The 27813-nt window shown below is 32.3% G+C and overlaps 1 long non-coding RNA gene across 1 annotated transcript in view; it reads right to left on the bottom strand.

Moving 5' to 3' along the window:
• The window catches only part of LOC143235313 (uncharacterized), a 93015-nt gene extending 65953 nt beyond the window's left edge, over window positions 1-27062 (bottom strand). Inside the window, exon 1 of the long non-coding RNA XR_013019024.1 lies at window positions 27017-27062. This is a non-coding gene — a long non-coding RNA (uncharacterized LOC143235313). The remainder of the gene's footprint in view (window positions 1-27016) is intronic.
• Between the last annotated feature and the right edge of the window lie 751 nt (window positions 27063-27813).

Here is a 27813-nt window from a genome sequence, read left to right as displayed (position 1 = left end):
AACGTCATCTTTGTTTAGTTTATATTATTAAGCTCCCTTTGTGACCGTAACCTTTGTTCAGTTTATATTATTATGACCCCTTTGTCACAGTGATCTTTGTTTAGTTTATATTATTTAAACCCTTTGTCATCGTGATCTTTATTTACTTTATATTATTTAGCCACTTTGTCCCCGTGATCTTTGTTTACTTTATATTATTTAGACCCCTTGTCACCGTGATCTTTCTTTAGTTTACATTATTTAGCCCCTTTCTCCTCGTAATCTTTGTTTAGATTATATTATTTAGCCCCATTTGGAACCGTGATCTTTGTTTAGTTTATATTATTTAGCCCTCTTTGTCACCGTCAAATTTGTTTAGATTATATTATTTATCCCTTTTGTCACCATGATCTTTGTTTACTTTATATTATTTAGCCCTGTTTGTGTCCGTGATTTTTGTTTACTTTATATTATTTAGATCCTTTGTCACCGTGATTTTTGTTTAGTTTATATTATTTAGCACCCTTTGTCACCGTGATATTTGTTTAGTTTATATTATTTAGCCCCCTTTCTCACCGTGATCTTTGTTTAATTTATTTTATTTAGCCCTGTTTATCACTGTGATCTTTCTTTAGATTATATTATTTAGCCCACTTTGTGTTCGTGATCATGTTTCGTTTATATTATTTAGACCCTTTGTCACCGTTATCTTTGTTTAGTTTATATTATTTAGCCAACTTTGTCACCGTGATCTTTGTTTAGTTTAGTTTATTTAGCCCCTTTGTCACCGTGATCTTTATATAGATTATATTATTTAGCCTCTTTGTCACCGTAATATTTGTTTAGTTTATATTATTAAGCCCCCTTTGTCACCGTGATCTTTGTTTAGTTTATATTATTAAGCCCCCTTTGTCACCGTGATCTTTGTTTAGTTTATATTATTTAGCCCCTTTCTCAACGTGATCTTTGTTTACTTTATATTATTTAGCCCCTTTGTCACCGTGATCTTTGTTTACTTTATATTATTTAGCCCCTTTGTCACCGTGATCTTTGTTTACTTTATATTATTTAGCCCCTTTGTCACAGTGATCTTTGTTTACTTTATATTATTTAGCCCTCTTTGTCACCGTGAAATTTATTTAGATTATATTATTTAGCCACTTTGTCACCATGATCTTTAATTACTTTATATTATTTAGCCCTCTTTATCACTGTGATCTTTCTTTAGATTATATTATTTAGCCCCCTTTGTCACCGTGATCTCTGTTTAGTTTATATTATTTAGCCCCTTTGTCACCGTGATCTTTGTTTAGATTATATTATTTAGCCCCTTTGTCACCGTGATCTTTGTTTAGTTTATATTATTTAGCCCCTTTCTGAACGTAATCTTTGTTTAGTTTATATTATTTAGCCCCTTTGTCACCGTGATTTTCTTTATTTTATATTATTTAGCCCTGTTTGTGTCCGTGATTTTTGTTTAATTTATATTATTTAGCCCCTTTGTCACCGTGATTTCTGTTTAGTTTATATTATTTAGCTCCATTTGTCACCGTGGTCTTTATTTAGTTTATATTATTTAGCCCCATTTGGCACCGTGATCTTTGATTAGTTTATATTATTTAGCACTCATTGTCACCGTTAAATTTGTTTAGATTAAATTATTTAGCCCTCTTTGTTACCGTGATCTTTGTTTAGATTATATTATTTAGCCCCTTTGTCACCGTGATCTTTGTTTAGATTATATTCTTTACTCTATTTGTCACCGTGATCTTTGTTTAGTTTACATTATTTACCCCTTTTTATCACCGTGATCTTTGTTTACTTCATATTATTTAGCCCCTTTGTCACCGTGATTTCTGTTTAGTTTATAATATTTAGCTCCCTTTGTCACCGTGGTCTTTATTTAGTTTATATTATTTAGCCCCCTTTGTGTCCGGGATATTTCTTTATTTTATATTATTTAGCCCCTTTGTCACCGTAATCTTTGTTTAGATTATATTATTTAGCCCCATTTGGCACCGTGATCTTTGTTTAGTTTATATTATTTAGCCCTCTTTGTCACCGTGATCTTTCTTTAGTTTATATTATTTAGCTCCCTTTGTCGCCGTGATCTTTGTTTAGTTTATATTATTTAGCTCCCTTTGTCACCGTGATCTTTGTTTACACTATATGATTTAGCCCCCTTTGTGTCCGGGATCTTTTTTATTTTATATTATTTAGCCCCTTTGTCACCGTGATCTTTGTTTAGATTATATTATTTACTCTATTTGTCACCGTGATCTTTGTTTAGTTTACATTATTTAGCCCTTTTTATCACCGTGATCTTTGTTTACTTCATATTATTTAGCCCCTTTGTCACCGTGATTGCTGTTTAGTTTATAATATTTAGCTCCCTTTGTCACCGTGGTCTTTATTTAGTTTATATTATTTAGCTCCCTTTGTCACCGTGATCTTTGTTTAGTTTATATTATTTAGCTCCCTTTGTCACCGTGATCTTTGTTTACATTATATTATTTAGCCCCTTTGTCACCGTGATCTTTGTTTAGTTTATATTATTTAGCCCCCTTTGTGTCCGGGATATTTCTTTATTTTATATTATTTAGCCCCTTTGTCACCGTGATCTTTGTTTAGTTGATATTATTTGGCCCTCTTTGTCACCGTGAAATTTGTTTAGATTATATTATTTAGCCACTTTGTCACCATGATCTTTAATTACTTTATATTATTTAGCCCTCTTTATCACTGTGATCTTTCTTTAGATTATATTATTTAGCCCCCTTTGTGCTCGTGATCTTGTTTCGTTTATATTATTTAGCCCCTTTGTCACCGTGATCTTTGTTTAGATTATATTATTTAGCCCCTTTGTCACCGTGATCTTTGTTTAGTTTATATTATTTAGCCCTTTGTCACCGTGATCTTTCTTTAGTTTATATTATTTAGCCCCCTTTGTCACCGTGATCTGTGTTTAGTTTATTTTATTTAGCCCCCTTTGTCACCGTGATCTTTATATAGATTATATTATTTAGCCTCTTTGTCACCGTAATATTTGTTTAGTTTATATTATTAAGCCCCGTTTGTGTCCGTGATCTTTGTTTAGTTTATATTATTTAGCCCCTTTGTCACCGTGATATTTGTTTAGTTTATATTATTAAGCCCCATTTGTCACCGTGATCTTTGTTTAGTTTATATTATAAAGCCCTTTTGTCACCGTGATCTTTGTTTACTTTATATTATTTAGCCCTTTGTCATCGTGATCTTTGTTTACTTTATATTATTTAGCCCCCTTTGTTGAAGTGATCTTTGTTTAGTTTATATTATTTTGCCACCGTGATCTTTGTTTAGTTTATATTATTCAGCCCTCTTTATCACTGTGATCTTTCTTTAGATTATATTATTTAGCCCCTTTGTCACCGTGATCTTTGTTTAGTTTATATTATTTAGCCCCTTTGTCACCGTGATCTTTGTTTAGATTATATTATTTAGCCCCTTTGTCACCGTGATCTTTGTTTAGTTTATATTATTTAGCCCCTTTGTCACCGTGATCTTTGTTTACATTTATATTATTTAGCCTATTTGTCACCGTGATTTTTGTTTAGTTTATATTATTTAGCCCCTTTGTCACCGTGATCTTTGTTTACTTTATATTATTTAGCCCCTTTGTCACCGTGATTTTTGTTTAGTTTATATTATTTAGCCCCTTTGTCACCGTGATATTTATTTAGATTATATTATTTAGCCTCTTTGTCACCGTAATATTTGTTTAGTTTATATTATTTAGCCCCTTTGTCACCGTGATCTTTGTTTAGTTTATATTATTTAGACCCTTTGTCATCGTGATCTTTGTTTAGATTATATTATTTAGCCCCTTTGTCACCGTGATCTTTTTTTAGTTTATTTTATTTAGCCTCCTTCGTCACCGTGATTTTTGTTTAGTTTATATTATTTAGCCCTCTTTATCACCGTGATCTTTCTTTAGACTATATTATTTAGCCCCTTTGTGTCCGTGATCTTGTTTCGTTTATATTATTTAGCCCCTTTTCACCGTGATCTTTGTTTAGTTTATATTATTTAGCCCCTTTGTCACCGTGATCTTTGTTTAGTTTATATTATTTAGCCCCTTTGTCACCGTGATCTTTATTTAGTTTATATTATTTAGCCCCTTTGTCACCGTGATCTTTGTTTAGTTTATATTATTTAGCCCCTTTGTCACCGTGATCTTTGTTTACTTTATATTATTTAGCCCCTTTGTCACCGTGATCTTTGTTTACTTTATATTATTTAGCCCCTTTGTCACCGTGATCTTTGTTTAATTTATATTATTTAGCCCCTTTGTCACCGTGATCTTTGTTTAGTTTATATTATTTAGCCCCTTTGTCACCGTGATCTTTGTTTAGTTTATATTATTTAGCCCCTTTGTCACCGTGATTTTGTTTAGTTTATATTATTTAGCCCCTTTGTCACCGTGATCTTTGTTTACTTTATATTATTTAGCCCCTTTTTCACCGTGATCTTTTTTTAGTTTATATTATTTAGCCCCTTTGTCACCGTGATCTTTGTTTAGTTTATATTATTTAGCCCCTTTGTCACCGTGATCTTTTTTAGTTTATATTATTTAGCCTCCTTCGTCACCATGATTTTCTTTAGTATATTTATTTAGCCCTCTTTATCACCGTGATCTTTCTTTAGACTATATTATTTAGCCCCTTTGTGTCCGTGATCATGTTTAGTTTATATTATTTAGCCCCTTTGTCACCGTGATCTTTGTTTAGTTTATATTATTTAGCCCCTTTGTCACCGTGATCTTTGTTTAGTTTATATTATTTAGCCCCCTTTGTCACCGTGATCTTTATTTAGTTTATATTATTTAGACCCTTTGTCATCGTGATCTTTATTTACTTTATATTATTTAGCCCCTTTTTCACCGTGATCTTTTTTTACTTTATATTATTTAGCCCCTTTGTCACCGTGAACTTTGTTTAGTTTACATTATTTAGCCCCATTTGGCACCGTGATCTTTCTTTAATTTCTATTATTTAGCCCTCTTTATCACCGTGTAATTTCTTTAGATTATATTATTTAGCCCCTTTGTCACCGTGATCTTTGTTTAGTTTATATTATTTAGCCCCTTTGTCACCGTGATCTTTCTTCAGATTATATTATTTAGCCCCCTTTGTGTTCGTGATCTTGTTTCGTTTATATTATTTCGCCCCTTTGACACCGTGATCTTTGTTTAGATTATATTATTTAGCCCCTTTGTCACCGTGATCTTTGTTTAGTTTATATTATTTAGCCCCTTTGTCACCGTGATCTTTTTTTAGTTTATATTATTTAGCCCCTTTCTCACCGTGATCTTTGTTTAGTTTATATTATTTAGCCCCTTTGTCACCGTGTTCTTTCTTTAGTTTATATTATTTAGCCCTCTTTATCACTGTGATCTTTCTTTAGATTATATTATTTAGCCCCTTTGTGTCCATGATCTTTGTTTAGTTTATATTATTTAGCCCCTTTGTCACCGTGATCTTTGTTTACATTATATTATTTAGCCCCTTTGTCACCGTGATCTTTGTTTAGATTATATTATTTAGCCTCCTTTGTGTCCGTGATCTTTCTTTAGTTTATATTATTTAGACCACTTTGTCACCGTGATCTTTCTTTAATTTATATTATTTAGCCCTATTTGTCAACGTGATTTTTTTTACTTTATATTATTTAGCCCCTTTGTCACCGTGATTGCTGTTTAGTTTATATTATTTAGCTTCCTTTGTCACCGTGATCTTTATTTAGTTTATATTATTTAGCCCCATTTAGCACCGTGATCTTTGTTTAGTTTATATTATTTAGCCCTTTTGTCACTGTTCAATTTGTTTAGATTATATTATTTAGCACTCTTTGTCACCGTGATCTTTGTTTAGATTATATTATTTAGCCCTTTTCTCATCGTGATATTTGTTTAGATTATATTATTTAGCCCCTTTGTCACCGTGATCTTTGTTTATTTTATATTATTTAGCCCCTTTCTCACCGTGATCTTTGTTTAGGTTATATTATTTAGCCTCATTTGTCACCGTGATCTTTGTTTAGTTTATATTATTTAGCCCCTTTGTCACCGTGATCTTTGTTTAGATTATATTATTTAGCCCCTTTGTCACCGTGATCTTTGTTTACTTTATATTATTTAGCCCTGTTTGTGTCCGTGATTTTTGTTTACTTTATATTATTTAGCCCCTTTGTCACCGTGATCTTTGTTTAGTTTATATTATTTAGCCCCTTTGTCACCGTGATCTTTGTTTAGTTTATATTATTTAGCCCCTTTGTCACCGTGATCTTTGTTTAGTTTATATTATTTAGCCCCTTTGTCACCGTGATCTTTTTTTAGTTTATATTATTTAGCCCTCTTTGTCACCGTGATCTTTGTTTAGATTATATTATTTAGCCCCTTTGTCACCGTGATATTTGTTTAGTTTATATTATTTAGCCCCTTTGTCACCGTGATCTTTCTTTAGATTATATTATTTAGCCCCTTTGTGTCCGTGATCTTGTTTAGTTTATATTATTTAGCCCCTTTGTCACCGTGATCTTTGTTTAGTTTATATTATTTAGCCCCTTTGTCACCGTGATCTTTGTTTAGTTTATATTATTTAGCCCCTTTGTCACCGTGATCTTTGTTTAGTTTATATTATTTAGCCCCTTTGTCACCGTGATCTTTGTTTAGTTTATATTATTTAGCCCTTTTGTCACCGTGATCTTTATTTAGTTTATATTATTTAGCCCCTTTGTCACCGTGATCTTTGTTTAGTTTATATTATTTAGCCCCTTTGTCACCGTGATCTTTGTTTAGTTTATATTATTTAGCCTCCTTTGTCACCGTGATCTTTCTTTAGTTTATATTATTTAGCCCTCTTTGTCACTGTGATCTTTGTTTAGTTTATATTATTTAGCCCCTTTGTCACCGTGATCTTTGTTTAGTTTATATTATTTAGCCCCTTTGTCACCGTGATCTTTGTTTAGTTTATATTATTTAGCCCCTTTGTCACCGTGATCTTTGTTTAGTTTATATTATTTAGCCCCTTGTCACCGTGATCTTTGTTTAGTTTATATTATTTAGCCCCTTTGTCACCGTGATCTTTGTTTAGTTTATATTATTTAGCCCCTTTGTCACCGTGATCTTTGTTTAGTTTATATTATTTAGCCCCTTTGTCACCGTGATCTTTGTTTAGATTATATTATTTAGCCCCTTTGTCACCGTGATCTTTGTTTAGTTTATATTATTTAGCCCTCTTTGTCACCGTGATCTTTGTTTAGATTATATTATTTAGCCCCTTTGTCACCGTGATCTTTGTTTAGTTTATATTATTTAGCCCCTGTTTGTGTCCGTGATTTTTGTTTACTTTATATTATTTAGCCCCTTTGTCACTGTGATCTTTGTTTAGTTTATATTATTTAGCCCCTTTGTCACCGTGATCTTGTTTAGTTTATATTATTTAGCCCCTTTGTCACCGTGATCTTTGTTTAGATTATATTATTTAGCCCCTTTGTCACCGTGATCTTTGTTTAGTTTATATTATTTAGCCCCTTTGTCACCGTGATCTTTTTTTAGTTTATATTATTTAGCCCCTTTGTGTCCGTGATCTTTGTTTAGTTTATATTATTTAGCCCCTTTGTCACCGTGATCTTTGTTTAGTTTATATTATTTAGCCCCTTTGTCACCGTAATCTTTGTTTAGTTTATATTATTTAGCCCCTTTGTCACCGTGATCTTTGTTTAGTTTATATTATTTAGCCCCTTTGTCACCGTGATCTTTGTTTACTTTATATTATTTAGCCCCTTTGTCACCGTGATCTTTGTTTAGTTTATATTATTTAGCCCCTTTGTCACCGTGATCTTTGTTTAGTTTATATTATTTAGCCCCTTTGTCACCGTGATCTTTGTTTAGTTTATATTATTTAGCCCTCTTTGTCACCGTGATCTTTGTTTAGATTATATTATTTAGCCCCTTTGTCACCGTGATCTTTGTTTAGTTTATATTATTTAGCCCTTTTGTCACCGTGATTTTTGTTTAGTTTATATTATTTAGCCCCTTTGTCACCGTGATCTTTGTTTAGATTATATTATTTAGCCCCTTTGTCACCGTGATCTTTGTTTAGTTTATATTATTTAGCCCCTTTGTCACCGTGATCTTTGTTTAGTTTATATTATTTAGCCCCTTTGTCACCGTGATCTTTGTTTAGTTTATATTATTTAGCCCCTTTGTCACCGTGATCTTTGTTTAGTTTATATTATTTAGCCCCTTTGTCACCGTGATCTTTGTTTAGTTTATATTATTTAGCCCCTTTGTCACCGTGATCTTTTTTTAGTTTATATTATTTAGCCCCTTTGTCACCGTGATCTTTGTTTAGATTATATTATTTAGCCCCTTTGTGTCACCGTGATCTTTTTTAGTTTATATTATTTAGCCCCTTTGTCACCGTGATCTTTGTTTAGATTATATTATTTAGCCCCTTTGTCACCGTGATCTTTGTTTAGTTTATATTATTTAGCCCCTTTGTCACCGTGATCTTTGTTTAGATTATATTATTTAGCCCCTTTGTCACCGTGATCTTTGTTTAGTTTATATTATTTAGCCCCTTTGTCACCGTGATCTTTGTTTAGTTTATATTATTTAGCCCTTTGTCACCGTGATCTTTGTTTAGTTTATATTATTTAGCCCTTTTGTCACCGTGATCTTTCTTTAGATTATATTATTTAGCCCCTTTGTCACCGTGATCTTGTTTAGTTTATATTATTTAGCCCCTTTGTCACCGTGATCTTTGTTTAGTTTATATTATTTAGCCCCTTTGTCACCGTGATCTTTGTTTAGTTTATATTATTTAGCCCTCTTTATCACTGTGATCTTTCTTTAGATTATATTATTTAGCCCCTTTGTGTCCGTGATCTTCTTTTAGTTTATATTATTTAGCCCCTTTGTCACCGTGATCTTTGTTTAGTTTATATTATTTAGCCCCTTTGTCACCGTGATCTTTGTTTAGATTATATTATTTAGCCTCCTTTGTCACCGTGATCTTTCTTTAGTTTATATTATTTAGCCCCTTTGTCACCGTGATCTTTCTTTAATTTATATTATTTAGCCCTGATTTTGTGAACGTGATTTTTTTTTACTTTATATTATTTAGCCCCTTTGTCACCGTGATTGCTTGTTTAGTTTATATTATTTAGCCCCCTTTGTCACCGTGATCTTTATTTAGTTTATATTATTTAGCCCCATTTAGCACCGTGATCTTTGTTTAGTTTATATTATTTAGCCCTTTTGTCACTGTTCAATTTTGTTTAGATTATATTATTTAGCCCTCTTTGTCACCGTGATCTTTGTTTAGATTATATTATTTAGCCCCTTTCTCATCGTGATATTTGTTTAGATTATATTATTTAGCCCCTTGTCACCGTGATCTTTGTTTATTTTATATTATTTAGCCCCTTTGTCACCGTGATCTTTGTTTAGTTTATATTATTTAGCCCCATTTGTCACCGTGATCTTTGTTTAGTTTATATTATTTAGCCCTCTTTGTCACCGTGATCTTTGTTTAGATTATATTATTTAGATCTTTGTTTACTTTATATTATTTAGCCCCTTTGTCACCGTGATCTTTGTTTACTTTATATTATTTAGCCCTGTTTGTGTCCGTGATTTTTGTTTACTTTATATTATTTAGCCCCTTTGTCACCGTGATTTTTGTTTAGTTTATATTATTTAGCCCCTTTGTCACCGTGATCTTTGTTTAGTTTATATTATTTAGCCCTTTTCACCGTGATCTTTGTTTATTTTATATTATTTAGCCCCTTTGTCACCGTGATCTTTCTTTAGTTTATATTATTTAGCCCTCTTTGTCACCGTGATCTTTGTTTAGATTATATTATTTAGCCCCTTTGTCACCGTGATATTTGTTTAGTTTATATTATTTAGCCCTCTTTATCACTGTGATCTTTCTTTAGATTATATTATTTAGCCCCTTTGTCACCGTGATCTTTGTTTAGTTTAAATTATTTAGCCCCTTTGTCACCGTGATCTTTGTTTACTTTATATTATTTAGCCCCTTTGTCACCGTGATCTTTGTTTACTTTATATTATTTAGCCCCTTTGTCACCGTGATCTTTGTTTACTTTATATTATTTAGCCCCTTTGTCACCGTGATCTTTGTTTACTTTATATTATTTAGCCCTTCTTGTCACCGTGATCTTTGTTTAGTTTATATTATTTAGCCCCTTTGTCACCGTGATCTTTGTTTAGTTTATATTATTTAGCCCCTTTCTCACCGTGATCTTTGTTTAGTTTATATTATTTAGCCTCCTTTGTCACCGTGATCTTTCTTTAGTTTATATTATTTAGCCCTCTTTGTCACTGTGATCTTTGTTTAGATTATATTATTTAGCCCCTTTGTCACCGTGATCTTTGTTTAGTTTATATTATTTAGCCCCTTTGTCACCGTGATCTTTGTTTAGTTTATATTATTTAGCCCTTTTGTCACCGTGATCTTTGTTTAATTTATATTATTTAGCCCCTTTGTCACCGTGATCTTTGTTTAGTTTATATTATTTAGCCCCTTTGTCACCGTGATCTTTGTTTAGTTTATATTATTTAGCCCCTTTGTCACCGTGATCTTTGTTTAGATTTATATTATTTAGCCCCTTTGTCACCGTGATCTTTGTTTAGTTTATATTATTTAGCCCTCTTTGTCACCGTGTAATTTGTTTAGATTATATTATTTAGCCCCTTTGTCACCGTGATCTTTGTTTAGTTTATATTATTTAGCCCCTTTGTCACCGTGATCTTTGTTTAGATTTATATTATTTAGCCTCTTTGTCACCGTGATCTTTGTTTAGTTTATATTATTTAGCCCCTTTGTCACCGTGATCTTTGTTTAGTTTATATTATTTAGCCCCTTTTGTCACCGTGATCTTTATTTAGATTATATTATTTAGCCTCTTTGTCACCGTGATCTTTGTTTAGTTTATATTATTTAGCCCCTTTGTCACCGTGATCTTTGTTTAGTTTATATTATTTAGCCCCTTTGTCACCGTGATCTTTGTTTAGTTTATATTATTTAGCCCCTTTGTCACCGTGATCTTTGTTTAGTTTATATTATTTAGCCCCTTTGTCACCGTGATCTTTGTTTAGTTTATATTATTTAGCCCCTTTGTCACCGTGATCTTTGTTTAGATTTATATTATTTAGCCCCTTTGTCACCGTGATCTTTGTTTAGTTTATATTATTTAGCCCCTTTGTCACCGTGATCTTTGTTTACTTTATATTATTTAGCCCTCTTCTGTCACCGTGATCTTTGTTTAGTTTATATTATTTAGCCCCTTTGTCACCGTGATCTTTGTTTAGTTTATATTATTTAGCCCCTTTGTCACCGTGATCTTTGTTTAGATTATATTATTTAGCCCCTTTGTCACCGTGATCTTTGTTTAGTTTATATTATTTAGCCCTCTTTGTCACCGTGATCTTTCTTTAGATTATATTATTTAGCCCCTTTGTCACCGTGATCTTGTTTAGTTTATATTATTTAGCCCCTTTGTCACCGTGATCTTTGTTTAGATTATATTATTTAGCCCCTTTGTCACCGTGATCTTTGTTTAGTTTATATTATTTAGCCCCTTTGTCACCGTGATCTTTCTTTAGTTTATATTATTTAGCCCCCTTTGTCACCGTGATCTGTGTTTAGTTTATATTATTTAGCCCCCTTTGTCACCGTGATCTTTATATAGATTATATTATTTAGCCTCTTTGTCACCGTGATATTTGTTTAGTTTATATTATTTAGCCCCTTTGTCACCGTGATCTTTGTTTAGTTTATATTATTTAGCCCCTTTGTCACCGTGATCTTTGTTTAGTTTATATTATTTAGCCCCTTTGTCACCGTGATCTTTGTTTAGTTTATATTATTTAGCCCTTTTGTCACCGTGATCTTTGTTTACTTTATATTATTTAGCCCCTTTGTCACCGTGATCTTTGTTTACTTTATATTATTTAGCCCCCTTTGTTGAAGTGATCTTTGTTTAGTTTATATTATTTTGCCACCGTGATCTTTGTTTAGTTTATATTATTCAGCCCTCTTTATCACTGTGATCTTTCTTTAGATTATATTATTTAGCCCCTTTGTCACCGTGATCTTTGTTTAGTTTATATTATTTAGCCCCTTTGTCACCGTGATCTTTTTTTAGTTTATATTATTTAGCCCCTTTGTCACCGTGATCTTTGTTTAGTTTATATTATTTAGCCCCTTTGTCACCGTGATCTTTCTTTAGTTTATATTATTTAGCCCTCTTTGTCACTGTGATCTTTCTTTAGATTATATTATTTAGCCCCTTTGTCACCGTGATCTTTGTTTAGTTTATATTATTTAGCCCCTTTGTCACCGTGATCTTTGTTTAGATTATATTATTTAGCCCCTTTGTCACCGTGATCTTTGTTTAGTTTATATTATTTAGCCCCTTTGTCACCGTGATCTTTGTTTAGATTTATATTATTTAGCCCTATTTGTCACCGTGATCTTTGTTTAGTTTATATTATTTAGACCCTTTGTCACCGTGATCTTTGTTTAGTTTATATTATTTAGCCCCTTTGTCACCGTGATTTTTGTTTAGTTTATATTATTTAGCCCCTTTCTCACCGTGATCTTTATTTAGATTATATTATTTAGCCTCTTTGTCACCGTGATCTTTGTTTAGTTTATATTATTTAGCCCCTTTGTCACCGTGATCTTTGTTTAGTTTATATTATTTAGCCCCTTTGTCACCGTGATCTTTGTTTAGATTATATTATTTAGCCCCTTTGTCACCGTGATCTTTTTTTAGTTTATATTATTTAGCCTCCTTGTCACCGTGATTTTCTTTAGTTTATATTATTTAGCCCTCTTTATCACTGTGATCTTTCTTTAGATTATATTATTTAGCCCCTTTGTCACCGTGATCTTGTTTAGTTTATATTATTTAGCCCCTTTGTCACCGTGATCTTTGTTTAGTTTATATTATTTAGCCCCTTTGTCACCGTGATCTTTGTTTAGTTTATATTATTTAGCCCCTTTGTCACCGTGATCTTTCTTTAGTTTATATTATTTAGCCCCTTTGTCACCGTGATTTTTGTTTAGTTTATATTATTTAGCCCCTTTGTCACCGTGATCTTTGTTTAGCTTATATTATTTAGCCCCTTTGTCATCGTGATCTTTGTTTAATTTATATTATTTAGCCCCTTGTCACCGTGATCTTTGTTTACTTTATATTATTTAGCCCCTTTGTCACCGTGATCTTTGTTTAGTTTATATTATTTAGCCCCTTTGTCACCGTGATTTTTGTTTAGTATATATTATTTAGCCCCTTTCTCACCGTGATATTTTATTTAGATTATATTATTTAGCCTTTTTGTCACCGTAATATTTGTTTAGTTTATATTTTTTAGCCCCTTTGTCACCGTGATCTTTGTTTAGTTTATATTATTTAGTCCCTTTGTCATCGTGATCTTTGTTTAGTTTATATTATTTAGCCCCCTTTCTCACCGTGATCTTTTTTAGTTTATTTTATTTAGCCTCCTTCGTCACCATGATTTTCTTTAGTATATATTATTTAGCCCTCTTTATCACTGTGATCTTTCTTTAGACTATATTATTTAGCCCCTTTGTGTCCGTGATCATGTTTCGTTTATATTATTTAGCCCCTTTGTCACCGTGATCTTTGTTTAGTTTATATTATTTAGCCAACTTTGTCACCGTAATGTTTGTTTAGTTTATATTATTAAGCCACCTTTGTCACCGTGATCTTTATTTAGTTTATATTATTTAGACCCTTTGTCATCGTGATCTTTATTTACTTTATATTATTTAACCCCTTTTTCACCGTGACCGTTTTTTTACTTTATATTATTTAGACCCCTTCTCACCGTGAACTTTGTTTAGTTTATATTATTTAGCACCTTTGTCACCGTGATCTTTGTTTAGATTATATTATTTAGCCCCATTTGTCACCGTGATCTTTGTTTAATTTATATTATTTAGCCCTCTTTGTCACCGTGTAATTTGTTTAGATTATATTATTTAGCCCCTTTGTCACCATGATCTTTGTTTACTTTATATTATTTAGCCCTGTTTGTGTCCGTGATTTTTGTTAGCTTTATATTATTTAGCCCTCTTTATCACTGTGATCTTTCTTTAGATTATATTATTTAGCCCCCTTTGTGTTCGTGATCTTGTTTCGTTTATATTATTTAGCCCCTTTGTCACCGTGATCTTTGTTTAGATTATATTATTTAGCCAACTTTGTCACCATGATCTTTGTTTAGTTTATATTATTTAGCCCCTTTGTCACCGTTATCTCTGTTTAGTTCATATTATTTAGCCTCCTTAGTGTCCGTGATCTTTGTTTAGTTTATATTATTTAGCTCCCTTTGTCACCGTAATCTTTGTTTACTTTTATTATTTAGCCCCCTTTCTCACCGTGGTTTTTGTTTAGTTTATCTTATTTAGCCCCCTTCGTCACCGTGATCTTTTTTTAGTTTATATTATTTAGCCCTCTTTATCACTGTGATCTTTCTTTAGATTATATTATTTAGCCCCTTTGTGTCCGTGATCTTTTTTCGTTTATATTATTTAGCCCCTTTGTCACCGTGATCTTTGTTTAGATTATATTATTTAGCCCCTTTGTCACCGTGATCTTTGTTTAGTTTATATTATTTAGCCAACTCTGTCACCGTGATCTTTATTTAGTTTATATTATTTAGCCCCTTTGTTACCGTGATATTTGTTTAGATTATATTATTTAGCCCTCTTTGTCACCGTAATATTTGTTTAGTTTATATTATTAAGCCCCTTTGTCACCGTGATCTTTGTTTAGTTTATATTATTTAGATCCTTTCTCATCGTGATCTTTATTTACTTTATATTATTTAACCCTTTTCACCGTGATCTTTGTTTACTTTATATTATTCAGACCCCTTATCACCGTGATCTTTGTTTAGTTTACATTATTTAGCCCCTTTGTCATCGTGATCTTTGCTTAGATAATATTATTTATCCCCTTTGTCACCGTGATCTTTGTTTACTTTATATTATTTAGCCCCTTTGTCTCCGTGATCTTTGTTTACTTTATATTATTTAGCCCTTTTGTCACCGTGATCTTTGTTTTCTTTATATTATTTAGCCCTCTTTATCACTGTGATCTTTCTTTAGATTATATTATTTAGCCCCCTTTGTGTTCGTGATCTTGTTTCGTTTATATTATTTCGCCCCTTTGTCACCGTGATCTTTGTTTAGATTATATTATTTAGCCCGTTTGTCACCGTGATCTTTGTTTAGTTTATATTATTTAGCCCCCTTTGTGTCCGTGATCTTTTTTAGTTTATATTATTTAGCCCCCTTTCTCACCGTGATCTTTGTTTAGTTTATTTTATTTAGCCCCTTCGTCACCGTGATCTTTTTTTTAGTTTATATTATTTAGCCCTCTTTATCACTGTTATCTTTCTTTAGATTATATTATTTAGCCCCTTTGTGTCCATGATCTTCTTTCGTTTATATTATTTAGCCCCTTGTCACCGTGATCTTTTTTTACATTATATTATTTAGCCCCTTTGTCACCGTGATCTTTGTTTAGATTATATTATTTAGCCTTCTTTGTGTCCGTGATCTTTCTTTAGTTTATATTATTTAGAACACTTTGTCACCGTGATCATTCTTTAATTTATATTATTTAGCCCTATTTGTGAACGTGGTTTTTTTTACTTCATATTATTTAGCCCCTTTGTCACCGTGATTGCTGTTTAGTTTATATTATTTAGCTTCCTTTCTCACCGTGGTCTTTATTTAGTTTATATTATTTAGCCCCATTTAGCACCGTGATCTTTGATTAGTTTATATTATTTAGCCCTTTTTGTCACTGTTCAATTTCTTTAGATTATATTATTTAGCACTCTTTGTTACCGTGATCTTTGTTTAGATTATATTATTTAGCCCCTTTCTCATCATGATATTTGTTTAGATTATATTATTTAGCCCCTTTGTCACCGTGATCTCTGTTTAGTTTATATTATTTAGCCCTCTTTGTGTCCGTGATCTTGTTTCGTTTAAATTATTTAGCCCCTTTGTCACCGTGATCTTTGTTTAGATTATATTATTTAGCCTCTTTGTCACCGTGATCTTTGTTTAGTTTATATTATTTAGCCCCTTTGTCACCGTGATCTTTGTTTAGTTTATATTATTTAGCCTTTTTGTCACCGTGATCTTTGTTTAGTTTATATTATTTAGCCCCTTTGTCACCGTGATCTTTGTTTAGATTATATTATTTAGCCCCTTTGTCACCGTGATCTTTGTTTAGTTTATATTATTTAGCCCTCTTTATCACCGTGATCTTTCTTTAGATTATATTATTTAGCCCCTTTTGTTCACCGTGATTTTTGTTTCTTTTATATTATTTAGCCCTTTTGTCACCGTGATCTTTGTTTAGATTATATTATTTAGCCCTTTTGTCACCGTGATCTTTGTTTAGTTTATATTATTTAGCCCTTTGTCTCCGTGATCTTTCTTTAGTTTATATTATTTAGCCCCTTTGTCACCGTGATCTTTGTTTAGTTTATATTATTTAGCCCCTTTGTGTCCGTGATCTTATTTAGTTTATATTATTTAGCCCCTTTGTCACCGTGATCTTTGTTTAGATTATATTATTTACCCTCTTTGTCACCGTGATCTTTGTTTAGTTTATATTATTTAGCCCCTTTGTCACCGTGATCTTTGTTTAGTTTATATTATTTAGACCCTTTGTCATCGTGATCTTTGTTTGTTTATATTATTTAGCCCCTTTGTCACCGTGATCTTTTTTTAGTTTATTTTATTTAGCCTCCTTCGTCACCATGATTTTCTTTAGTATATATTATTTAGCCCTCTTTATCACTGTGATCTTTCTTTAGACTATATTATTTAGCCCCCTTTGTGTCCGTGATCATGTTTCGTTTATATTATTTCGCCCCTTTGTCACCGTGATCTTTGTTTAGTTTATATTATTTAGCCAACTTTGTCACCGTAATGTTTGTTTAGTTTATATTATTAAGCCACCTTTGTCACCGTGATCTTTATTTAGTTTATATTATTTAGACCCTTTGTCATCGTGACCTTTATTTACTTTATATTATTTAACCCCTTTTTCACCGTGACCGTTTTTTACTTTATATTATTTAGACCCCTTCTCACCGTGAACTTTGTTTAGTTTATATTATTTAGCACCTTTGTCACCGTGATCTTTGTTTAGATATATTATTTAGCCCCATTTGGCACCGTGATCTTTGTTTAATTTATATTATTTAGCCCTCTTTGTCACCGTGTAATTTGTTTAGATTATATTATTTAGCCTTTTTGTCACCATGATCTTTGTTTACTTTATATTATTTAGCCCTGTTTGTGTCCGTGATTTTTGTTTGCTTTATATTATTTAGCCCTCTTTATCACTGTGATCTTTCTTTAGATTATATTATTTAGCCCCCTTTGTGTTCGTGATCTTGTTTCGTTTATATTATTTAGCCCCTTTGTCACCGTGATCTTTGTTTAGATTATATTATTTAGCCAACTTTGTCACCATGATCTTTGTTTAGTTTATATTATTTAGCCCCCTTTGTCACCGTTATCTCTGTTTAGTTCATATTATTTAGCCTCCTTAGTGTCCGTGATCTTTGTTTAGTTTATATTATTTAGCCCCTTTGTCACCGTGATCTTTGTTTAGTTTTATTATTTAGCCCCCTTTCTCACCGTGGTTTTTGTTTAGTTTATCTTATTTAGCCCCCTTCGTCACCGTGATCTTTTTTTAGTTTATATTATTTAGCCCTCTTTATCACTGTGATCTTTCTTTAGATTATATTATTTAGCCCCCTTTGTGTCCGTGATCTTTTTTTAGTTTATATTATTTAGCCCCTTTGTCACCGTGATATTTGTTTAGATTATATTATTTAGCCCCTTTGTCACCGTGATCTTTGTTTTGTTTATATTATTTAGCCAACTCTGTCACCGTGATCTTTATTTGGTTTATATTATTTAGCCCCCTTTGTTAAAGTGATATTTGTTTAGATTATATTATTTAGCCTCTTTGTCACCGTAATATTTGTTTAGTTGATATTATTAAGCCCCCTTTGTCACTGTGATCTTTGTTTAGTTTATATTATTTAGATCCTTTCTCATCGTGATCTTTATTTACTTTATATTATTTAACCCTTTTCACCGTGATCTTTGTTTACTTTATATTATTTAGACCCCTTATCACCGTGATCTTTGTTTAGCTTATATTATTTAGCCCCTTTGTGTTCGTGATCTTGTTTCGTTTATATTATTTAGCCCCTTTGTCACCGTGATCTTTGTTTAGATTATATTATTTAGCCCGTTTGTCACCGTGATCTTTCTTTAGTTTATATTATTTAGCCCCTTTGTCACCGTGATCTTTGTTTAGTTTATATTATTTAGCCCCTTTCTCACCGTGGTTTTGTTTAGTTTATATTATTTAGCCCCTTCGTCACCGTTATCTTTTTTTTAGTTTATATTATTTAGCCCTCTTTATCACTGTGATCTTTCTTTAGATTATATTATTTAGTTCCTTTGTGTCCGTGATCTTTTTTTAGTTTATATTATTTAGCCCCTTGTCACCGTGATCTTTGTTTAGATTATATTATTTAGCCCCTTTGTCACCGTGATCTTTGTTTTGTTTATATTATTTAGCCAACTCTGTCACCGTGATCTTTATTTGGTTTATATTATTTAGCCCCCTTTGTTAAAGTGATATTTGTTTAGATTATATTATTTAGCCTCTTTGTCATCGTGATCTTTGCTTAGATAATATTATTTATCCCCTTTGTCACCGTGATCTTTGTTTACTTTATATTATTTAGCCCCTTTGTCACAGTAATCTTTGTTTACTTTATATTATTTAGCCCTTTTGTCACCGTGATCTTTGTTTTCTTTATATTATTTAGCCCTCTTTATCACTGTGATCTTTCTTCAGATTATATTATTTAGCCCCCTTTGTGTTCGTGATCTTGTTTCGTTTATATTATTTCGCCCCTTTGTCACCGTGATCTTTGTTTAGATTATATTATTTAGCCCGTTTGTCACCGTGATCTTTCTTTAGTTTATATTATTTAGCCCCCTTTGTGTCCGTGATCTTTTTTAGTTTATATTATTTAGCCCCCTTTCTCACCGTGATCTTTGTTCAGTTTATTTTATTTAGCCCCCTTCGTCACCGTGTTCTTTCTTTAGTTTATATTATTTAGCCCTCTTTATCACTGTTATCTTTCTTTAGATTAAATTATATAGCCCCCTTTGTGTCCATGATCTTCTTTCGTTTATATTATTTAGCCCCTTTGTCTCCGTGATCTTTTTTTACATTATATTATTCAGCCCCCTTTGTCACCGTGATCTCTGTTTAGATTATATTATTTAGCCTCCTTTGTGTCCGTGATCTTTCTTTAGTTTACACTATTTAGACCACTTTGTCACCGTGATCATTCTTTAATTTATATTATTTAGCCCTATTTGTGAACGTGGTTTTTTTACTTCATAGTATTTAGCCCCTTTGTCACCGTGATTGCTGTTTAGTTTATATTATTTAGCTTCCTTTCTCACCGTGGTCTTTATTTAGTTTATATTATTTAGCCCCATTTAGCACCGTGATCTTTGATTAGTTTATATTATTTAGCCCTTTTTGTCACTGATCAATTTCTTTAGATTATATTATTTAGCACTCTTTGTTACCGTGATCTTTGTTTAGATTATATTACGTAGCCCCTTTCTCATCACGATATTTGTTTAGATTATATTATTTAGCCCCTTTGTCACCGTGATCTTTGTTTAGTTTATATTATTTAGCCCCCTTTGTGTCCGTGATCTTGTTTCGTTTAAATTATTTAGCCCCTTTGTCACCGTGATCTTTGTTTAGATTATATTATTTAGCCTCTTTGTCACCGTGATCTTTGTTTAGTTTATATTATTTAACCAACTTTGTCACCGTGATCTTTGTTTAGTTTGTATTATTTAGCCTTTTTTGTCACCGTGATCTTTGTTTAGTTTACATTATTTAGCCCCTTTGTCATCGTGATCTTTGCTTAGATAATATTATTTAGCCCCATTTGGCACCGTGATCTTTATTTAGTTTATATTATTTAACCCTCTTTATCACTGTGATCTTTCTTTAGATTATATTATTTAGCCCCCTTTTTGTTCGTGATTTTATTTCTTTCATATTATTTAGCCCTTTTGTCACCGTGATCTTTGTTTAGATTACATTATTTAGCCCTTTTGTCACCGTGATCTTTGTTTAGTTTATATTATTTAACCAACTTTGTCTCCCAGATCTTTCTTTAGTTTATATTATTTAGCCCCCTTTGTCACCGTGATCTCTCTTTAGTTTATATTATTTAGCCCCCTTTGTGTCCGTGATCTTATTTAGTTTATATTATTCAGCCCCTTTGTCACCGTGATCTTTGTTTAGATTATATTATTTACCCTCTTTGTCACCGTGATCTTTGTTTAGTTTATATTATTTAGCCCCCTTTGTCACAGTGATCTTTGTTTAGTTTATATTATTAAGACCCTTTGTCATCGTGATCTTTGTTTGCTTTATATTATTTAGCCCCTTTGTCACCGTGATCTTTTTTAGTTTATTTTATTTAGCCTCCTTCGTCACCATGATTTTCTTTAGTATATATTATTTAGCCCTCTTTATCACTGTGATCTTTCTTTAGACTATATTATTTAGCCCCCTTTGTGTCCGTGATCATGTTTCGTTTATATTATTTCGCCCCTTTGTCACCGTGATCTTTGTTTAGTTTATATTATTTAGCCAACTTTGTCACCGTAATGTTTGTTTAGTTTATATTATTAAGCCACCTTTGTCACCGTGATCTTTATTTAGTTTATATTATTTAGACCCTTTGTCATCGTGACCTTTATTTACTTTATATTATTTAACCCCTTTTTCACCGTGACCGTTTTTTACTTTATATTATTTAGACCCCTTCTCACCGTGAACTTTGTTTAGTTTACATTATTTAGCACCTTTGTCACCGTGATCTTTGCTTAGATAATATTATTTAGCCCCATTTGGCACCGTGATCTTTGTTTAATTTATATTATTTAGCCCTCTTTGTCACCGTGTAATTTGTTTAGATTATATTATTTAGCCTTTTTGTCACCATGATCTTTGTTTACTTTATATTATTTAGCCCTGTTTGTGTCCGTGATTTTTGTTTGCTTTATATTATTTAGCCCTCTTTATCACTGTGATCTTTCTTTAGATTATATTATTTAGCCCCCTTTGTGTTCGTGATCTTGTTTCGTTTGCATTATTTAGCCCCTTTGTCACCGTGATCTTTGTTTAGATTATATTATTTCGCCAACTTTGTCACCATGATCTTTGTTTAGTTTATATCATTTAGCCCCCTTTGTCACCGTTATCTCTGTTTAGTTCATATTATTTAGCCTCCTTAGTGTCCGTGATCTTTGTTTAGTTTATATTATTTAGCTCCCTTTGTCACCGTGATCTTTGTTTAGTTTTATTATTTAGCCCCCTTTCTCACCGTGGTTTTTGTTTAGTTTATCTTATTTAGCCCCCTTCGTCACCGTTATCTTTTTTTAGTTTATATTATTTAGCCCTCTTTATCACTGTGATCTTTCTTTAGATTATATTATTTAGTTCCCTTTGTGTCCGTGATCTTTTTTCGTTTATATTATTTAGCCCCTTTGTCACCGTGATATTTGTTTAGATTATATTATTTAGCCCCTTTGTCACCGTGATCTTTGTTTTGTTTATATTATTTAGCCAACTCTGTCACCGTGATCTTTATTTGGTTTATATTATTTAGCCCCCTTTGTTAAAGTGATATTTGTTTAGATTATATTATTTAGCCTCTTTGTCACCGTAATATTTGTTTAGTTGATATTATTAAGCCCCCTTTGTCACTGTGATCTTTGTTTAGTTTATATTATTTAGATCCTTTCTCATCGTGATCTTTATTTACTTTATATTATTTAACCCTTTTCACCGTGATCTTTGTTTACTTTATATTATTCAGACCCCTTATCACCGTGATCTTTGTTTAGCTTACATTATTTAGCCCCCTTTGTGTTCGTGATCTTGTTTCGTTTATATTATTTCGCCCCTTTGTCACCGTGATCTTTGTTTAGATTATATTATTTAGCCCGTTTGTCACCGTGATCTTTCTTTAGTTTATATTATTTAGCTCCCTTTGTCACCGTGATCTTTGTTTAGTTTTATTATTTAGCCCCCTTTCTCACCGTGGTTTTTGTTTAGTTTATCTTATTTAGCCCCCTTCGTCACCGTTATCTTTTTTTAGTTTATATTATTAAGCCCTCTTTATCACTGTGATCTTTCTTTAGATTATATTATTTAGTTCCCTTTGTGTCCGTGATCTTTTTTCGTTTATATTATTTAGCCCCTTTGTCACCGTGATATTTGTTTAGATTATATTATTTAGCCCCTTTGTCACCGTGATCTTTGTTTTGTTTATATTATTTAGCCAACTCTGTCACCGTGATCTTTATTTGGTTTATATTATTTAGCCCCCTTTGTTAAAGTGATATTTGTTTAGATTATATTATTTAGCCTCTTTGTCATCGTGATCTTTGCTTAGATAATATTATTTATCCCCTTTGTCACCGTGATCTTTGTTTACTTTATATTATTTAGCCCCTTTGTCACAGTAATCTTTGTCTACTTTATATTATTTAGCCCTTTTGTCACCGTGATCTTTGTTTTCTTTATATTATTTAGCCCTCTTTATCACTGTGATCTTTCTTCAGATTATATTATTTAGCCCCCTTTGTGTTCGTGATCTTGTTTCGTTTATATTATTTCGCCCCTTTGTCACCGTGATCTTTGTTTAGATTATATTATTTAGCCCGTTTGTCACCGTGATCTTTCTTTAGTTTATATTATTTAGCCCCCTTTGTGTCCGTGATCTTTTTTAGTTTATATCATTTAGCCCCCTTTCTCACCGTGATCTTTGTTCAGTTTATTTTATTTAGCCCCCTTCGTCACCGTGTTCTTTTTTTAGTTTATATTATTTAGCCCTCTTTATCACTGTTATCTTTCTTTAGATTAAATTATATAGCCCCCTTTGTGTCCATGATCTTCTTTCGTTTATATTATTTAGCCCCTTTGTCTCCGTGATCTTTTTTTACATTATATTATTCAGCCCCCTTTGTCACCGTGATCTCTGTTTAGATTATATTATTTAGCCTCCTTTGTGTCCGTGATCTTTCTTTAGTTTACACTATTTAGAACACTTTGTCACCGTGATCATTCTTTAATTTATATCATTTAGCCCTATTTGTGAACGTGGTTTTTTACTTCATAGTATTTAGCCCCTTTGTCACCGTGATTGCTGTTTAGTTTATATTATTTAGCTTCCTTTCTCACCGTGGTCTTTATTTAGTTTATATTATTTAGCCCCATTTAGCACCGTGATCTTTGATTAGTTTATATTATTTAGCCCTTTTTGTCACTGATCAATTTCTTTAGATTATATTATTTAGCACTCTTTGTTACCGTGATCTTTGTTTAGATTATATTACGTAGCCCCTTTCTCATCACGATATTTGTTTAGATTATATTATTTAGCCCCTTTGTCACCGTGATCTCTGTTTAGTTTATATTATTTAGCCCCCTTTGTGTCCGTGATCTTGTTTCGTTTAAATTATTTAGCCCCTTTGTCACCGTGATCTATGTTTAGATTATATTATTTAGCCTCTTTGTCATCGTGATCTATGTTTAGATTATATTATTTAGCCTCTTTGTCACCGTGATCTTTGTTTAGTTTATATTATTTAACCAACTTTGTCACCGTGATCTTTGTTTAGTTTGTATTATTTAGCCTTTTTTGTCACCGTGATCTTTGTTTAGTTTACATTATTTAGCCCCTTTGTCATCGTGATCTATGCTTAGATAATATTATTTAGCCCCATTTGGCACCGTGATCTTTATTTAGTTTATATTATTTAACCCTCTTTATCTCTGTGATCTTTGTTTAGATTACATTATTTAGCCCTTTTGTCACCGTGATCTTTGTTTAGTTTATATTATTTAACCAACTTTGTCTCCCAGATCTTTCTTTAGTTTATATTATTTAGCCCCCTTTGTCACCGTGATCTCTCTTTAGTTTATATTATTTAGCCCCCTTTGTGTCCGTGATCTTATTTAGTTTATATTATTCAGCCCCTTTGTCACCGTGATCTTTGTTTAGATTATATTATTTACCCTCTTTGTCACCGTGATCTTTGTTTAGTTTATATTATTTAGCCCCCTTTGTCACAGTGATCTTTGTTTAGTTTATATTATTAAGACCCTTTGTCATCGTGATCTTTGTTTGCTTTATATTATTTAGCCCCTTTGTCACCGTGATCTTTGTTTACTTTATATTATTTAACCCCTTTGTAACCGTGATCTTTGTTTACTTTATATTATTTAGCCCCTTTGTCACCGTGATCTTTGTTTAGTTTGTATTATTTAGCCCCTTTGTCACCGTGATCTTTCTTTACTTTTTATTATTTAGCCCTGTTTGTGAATGTGATTTTTTTACTTCATATCATTTAGCTCCCTTTGTCACCGTGGTCTTTATTTAGTTTATATTATTTAGCCCCTTTTCGCACCGTGATCTTTGATTAGTTTATATTATTTAGCCCTTTCTGTCACTGTTCAATTTCTTTAGATTATATTATTTAGCTCCTTTCTCACCGTGATCTTTGCTTAGATAATATTATTTAGCCCTTTTGTCTCCATGATCTTTGTTTACTTTATATTATTTAGCCCTGTTTGTATCCGTGATTTTTGTTTCCTTTATATTATTTAGATCCTTTGTCACAGTGATCTTTGTTTAGTTTATATTATTTAGACCCTTTGATATCGTGATCTTTGTTTAGTTTATATTATTTAGCCCCTTTCTCACCGTGATCTTTGTTTAGTTTATTTTATTTAGCCTCCATCGTCACCGTGATCTTTCTTTAGTTTATATTATTTAACCCCCTTTGTGTCCGTGATCATGTTTCGTTTATATTATTTAGCCCCTTTGTCACCGTGATCTTTGTTTAGTTTATATTATTAAGCCCCCTTTGTCACCGTGATCTTTGTTTAGTTTATAGTATTTAGCCCCTTTGTCACCGTGATCTTTGATTACTTTATATTATTTAGTCCCTTTGTCACCGTGATCTTTGTTTACTTTATATTATTTAGCCTTTTTGTCACCGTGATCTTTGTTTCCTTTATTTTATTTAGCCCCCCTTGTCACCGTGAACTTTATTTAGTTTATATTATTTAGCCCCCTTTGTGACCGTAAACTTTGTTCAGTTTATATTATTAAGCCCCCTTTGTCACCGTGATCTTTGTTTAGTTTATATTATTTAGACTCTTTGTCATCGTGATCTTTGTTTAGTTTACATTATTTAGCCCATTTGTCACCGTGATCTTTGCTTAGATAATATTATTTAGCCCCATTTGGCACCGTGATCTTTGTTTAGTTTATATTATTTAGCCCTCTTTGTCACCGTGAAATTTGTTTGGATTATATTATTTATCCCCTTTGTCACCATGATTTTTGTTTACTTTATATTATTTAGCCCTCTTCATCCCTGTGATCTTTCTTTAGATTATATTATTTAGCCCCCTTTGTGTTCGTTATCTTGTTTCGTTTATATTATTTAGCCCCTTTCTCACCGTGATCTTTGTTTAGATTGTATTATTTAGCCCCTTTGTCACCGTGATCTTTGTTTAGTTTATATTATTTAGCCAGCTGAGCAGTAAGTCACTGATGATAAAATACAATACAATAGATCACTAAATCACCAACAGGAAAAGATACTGAGCAGTAAATCACTGATGATAAAACACAATACCATAGATCATTAAATTACTAGTAGGAAAAGATACTGAGCAGTGAGTCACTAATAATAAAACACAAAACCATATATCACTATATCACCAACAGGAAAAAATACTTAGCAGTGAGTCACTGATAATAAAACACAATACAATATATTACTAAATTACCAATAGGAAAAGATACTAAGCAGTAAGTCACTGATGATAAAACACAATACAATAGATCACTAAAAGGAGAAGATACTGAGCAGTAAGTCACTGATGATAAAACACAATACCATAGATCACTAAATTACCAACAGGAAAGATACTGAGCAGTAAGTCACTGATGATAAAACACAATACAATAGATCACTAAAAGGAGAAGATACTGAGCAGTAAGTCACTGATGATAAAACACAATACCATAGATCACTAAATCACCAACAGGAAAAAATACTGAGCAGTGAGTCACTGATAATAAAAAACAAAACCATAGATCACTAAATCACCAACAGGAAAAAATACTGAGCAGTGAGTCACTGATAATAAAACACATTACAATAGATCACCAAATCACCAACAGGAAAAAATACTGAGCAGTAAGTTACTGATGAAAAACAGATAATACAATAGCTCACTAATGGGAAAAGACAGAAGACTATAATCTGTGCGCGAAATTCAGCATAATCTATCTGCATATGATAAGACACTAAACACCATTTTTAGATAAACTGATTTGGGTGCGTAGAATCCTCAAAGATACTCTAATCTGGATGAGGTTCTAAACATATCGAGCTAGTTTCACTAATTTGTTTGAAACAATAGCATCACGGTCGCCGTCTAGCGGCTGAACAGAAGCGTTTCGAAGCCTATTAACTGTTCTACACCCCGCTGGGTAATGAGCAATCAGGCTGCCATGAATTATGTACTTGAGACCGCGCCCCCTACAGTCGGACCTCGTCAGATTATTGACACCAACAATCAAACAGAAAATTTTACCTTTGACTTCAGCCTTATAATTGCAATTTTTTTCCCTGACGACGTAATCCTCTGACCAAACTTACCAATGAGGATTTCAAATAGTTCTTCTTTACTACTTAGATTCAAAGATTTTACAAGTTAGACTTGAAGTAATGGCTCCATAACTTACCATTGCTGTCGCTCAGAAAGCCGCTCGCGCCGCACTGACAAAGGCTCGCGTTGCTATTGAAGGACACCCTTGTTCCTCAGTGCGCCGCAAGGGAACATCACCTGTAACGGGCGGACCTTGTTTGCATACCATGCAGCTATGAAAACTGTGCATAAACAGTGTGTTATAGTGGTTCTTAATAAACACAAGGTGTTACACAACCCGATTAATTTGATGTTTAGACTTAGCTCAGCAAGAGTGTTGAAATGTATTTTCTACTTTCTAGTTCAGATCATTATTTGTTAATTATATGCCCATGTCAGCGATGCAGATAAATATGGTGGTGATTGTACTTGAGGAAAGAATTCATTTTTACGCGGTTCAGAGTATATTATCCAATGGATACTTCTCCTAACACAAGTGTCCCTCGTTGTCTGCGGATTTAAAACGCTAAAATCAGTGGTTTGATTCCCCTTGATGGATACAGCAGATAACCCGTTATAGCTTTGCTATAAGATAAAAAACACACACAAACACACTCTAACCCAAGTAAAATGGATCGATAATATTTTGTATAGAATAAAAGAATCCAATATAATCTATAAATGTATTATGTTTGTTTGCTTGTTTTTAATTTCATGGTGAACTACCCGAAAACCAATGCGTTAGCCGTCCCTCATTTAGCAGTTCAAGACTAGAGAGAAGGCAGATAGTCATCACCACCCACTGGCAGCTAGCTCTTGGGCTACTCTTTACCAACGAATAGTGGGATTGACCGTCACTTTAAAACGCTCACACGGTTAAAATGGAGAGCATGT

Source organism: Tachypleus tridentatus, chromosome 2 (assembly GCF_004210375.1).
Source record: "Tachypleus tridentatus isolate NWPU-2018 chromosome 2, ASM421037v1, whole genome shotgun sequence".
Lineage (NCBI taxonomy): Eukaryota > Metazoa > Arthropoda > Merostomata > Xiphosura > Limulidae > Tachypleus > Tachypleus tridentatus.
This window is presented reverse-complemented; position numbering and strand designations above follow the sequence as displayed.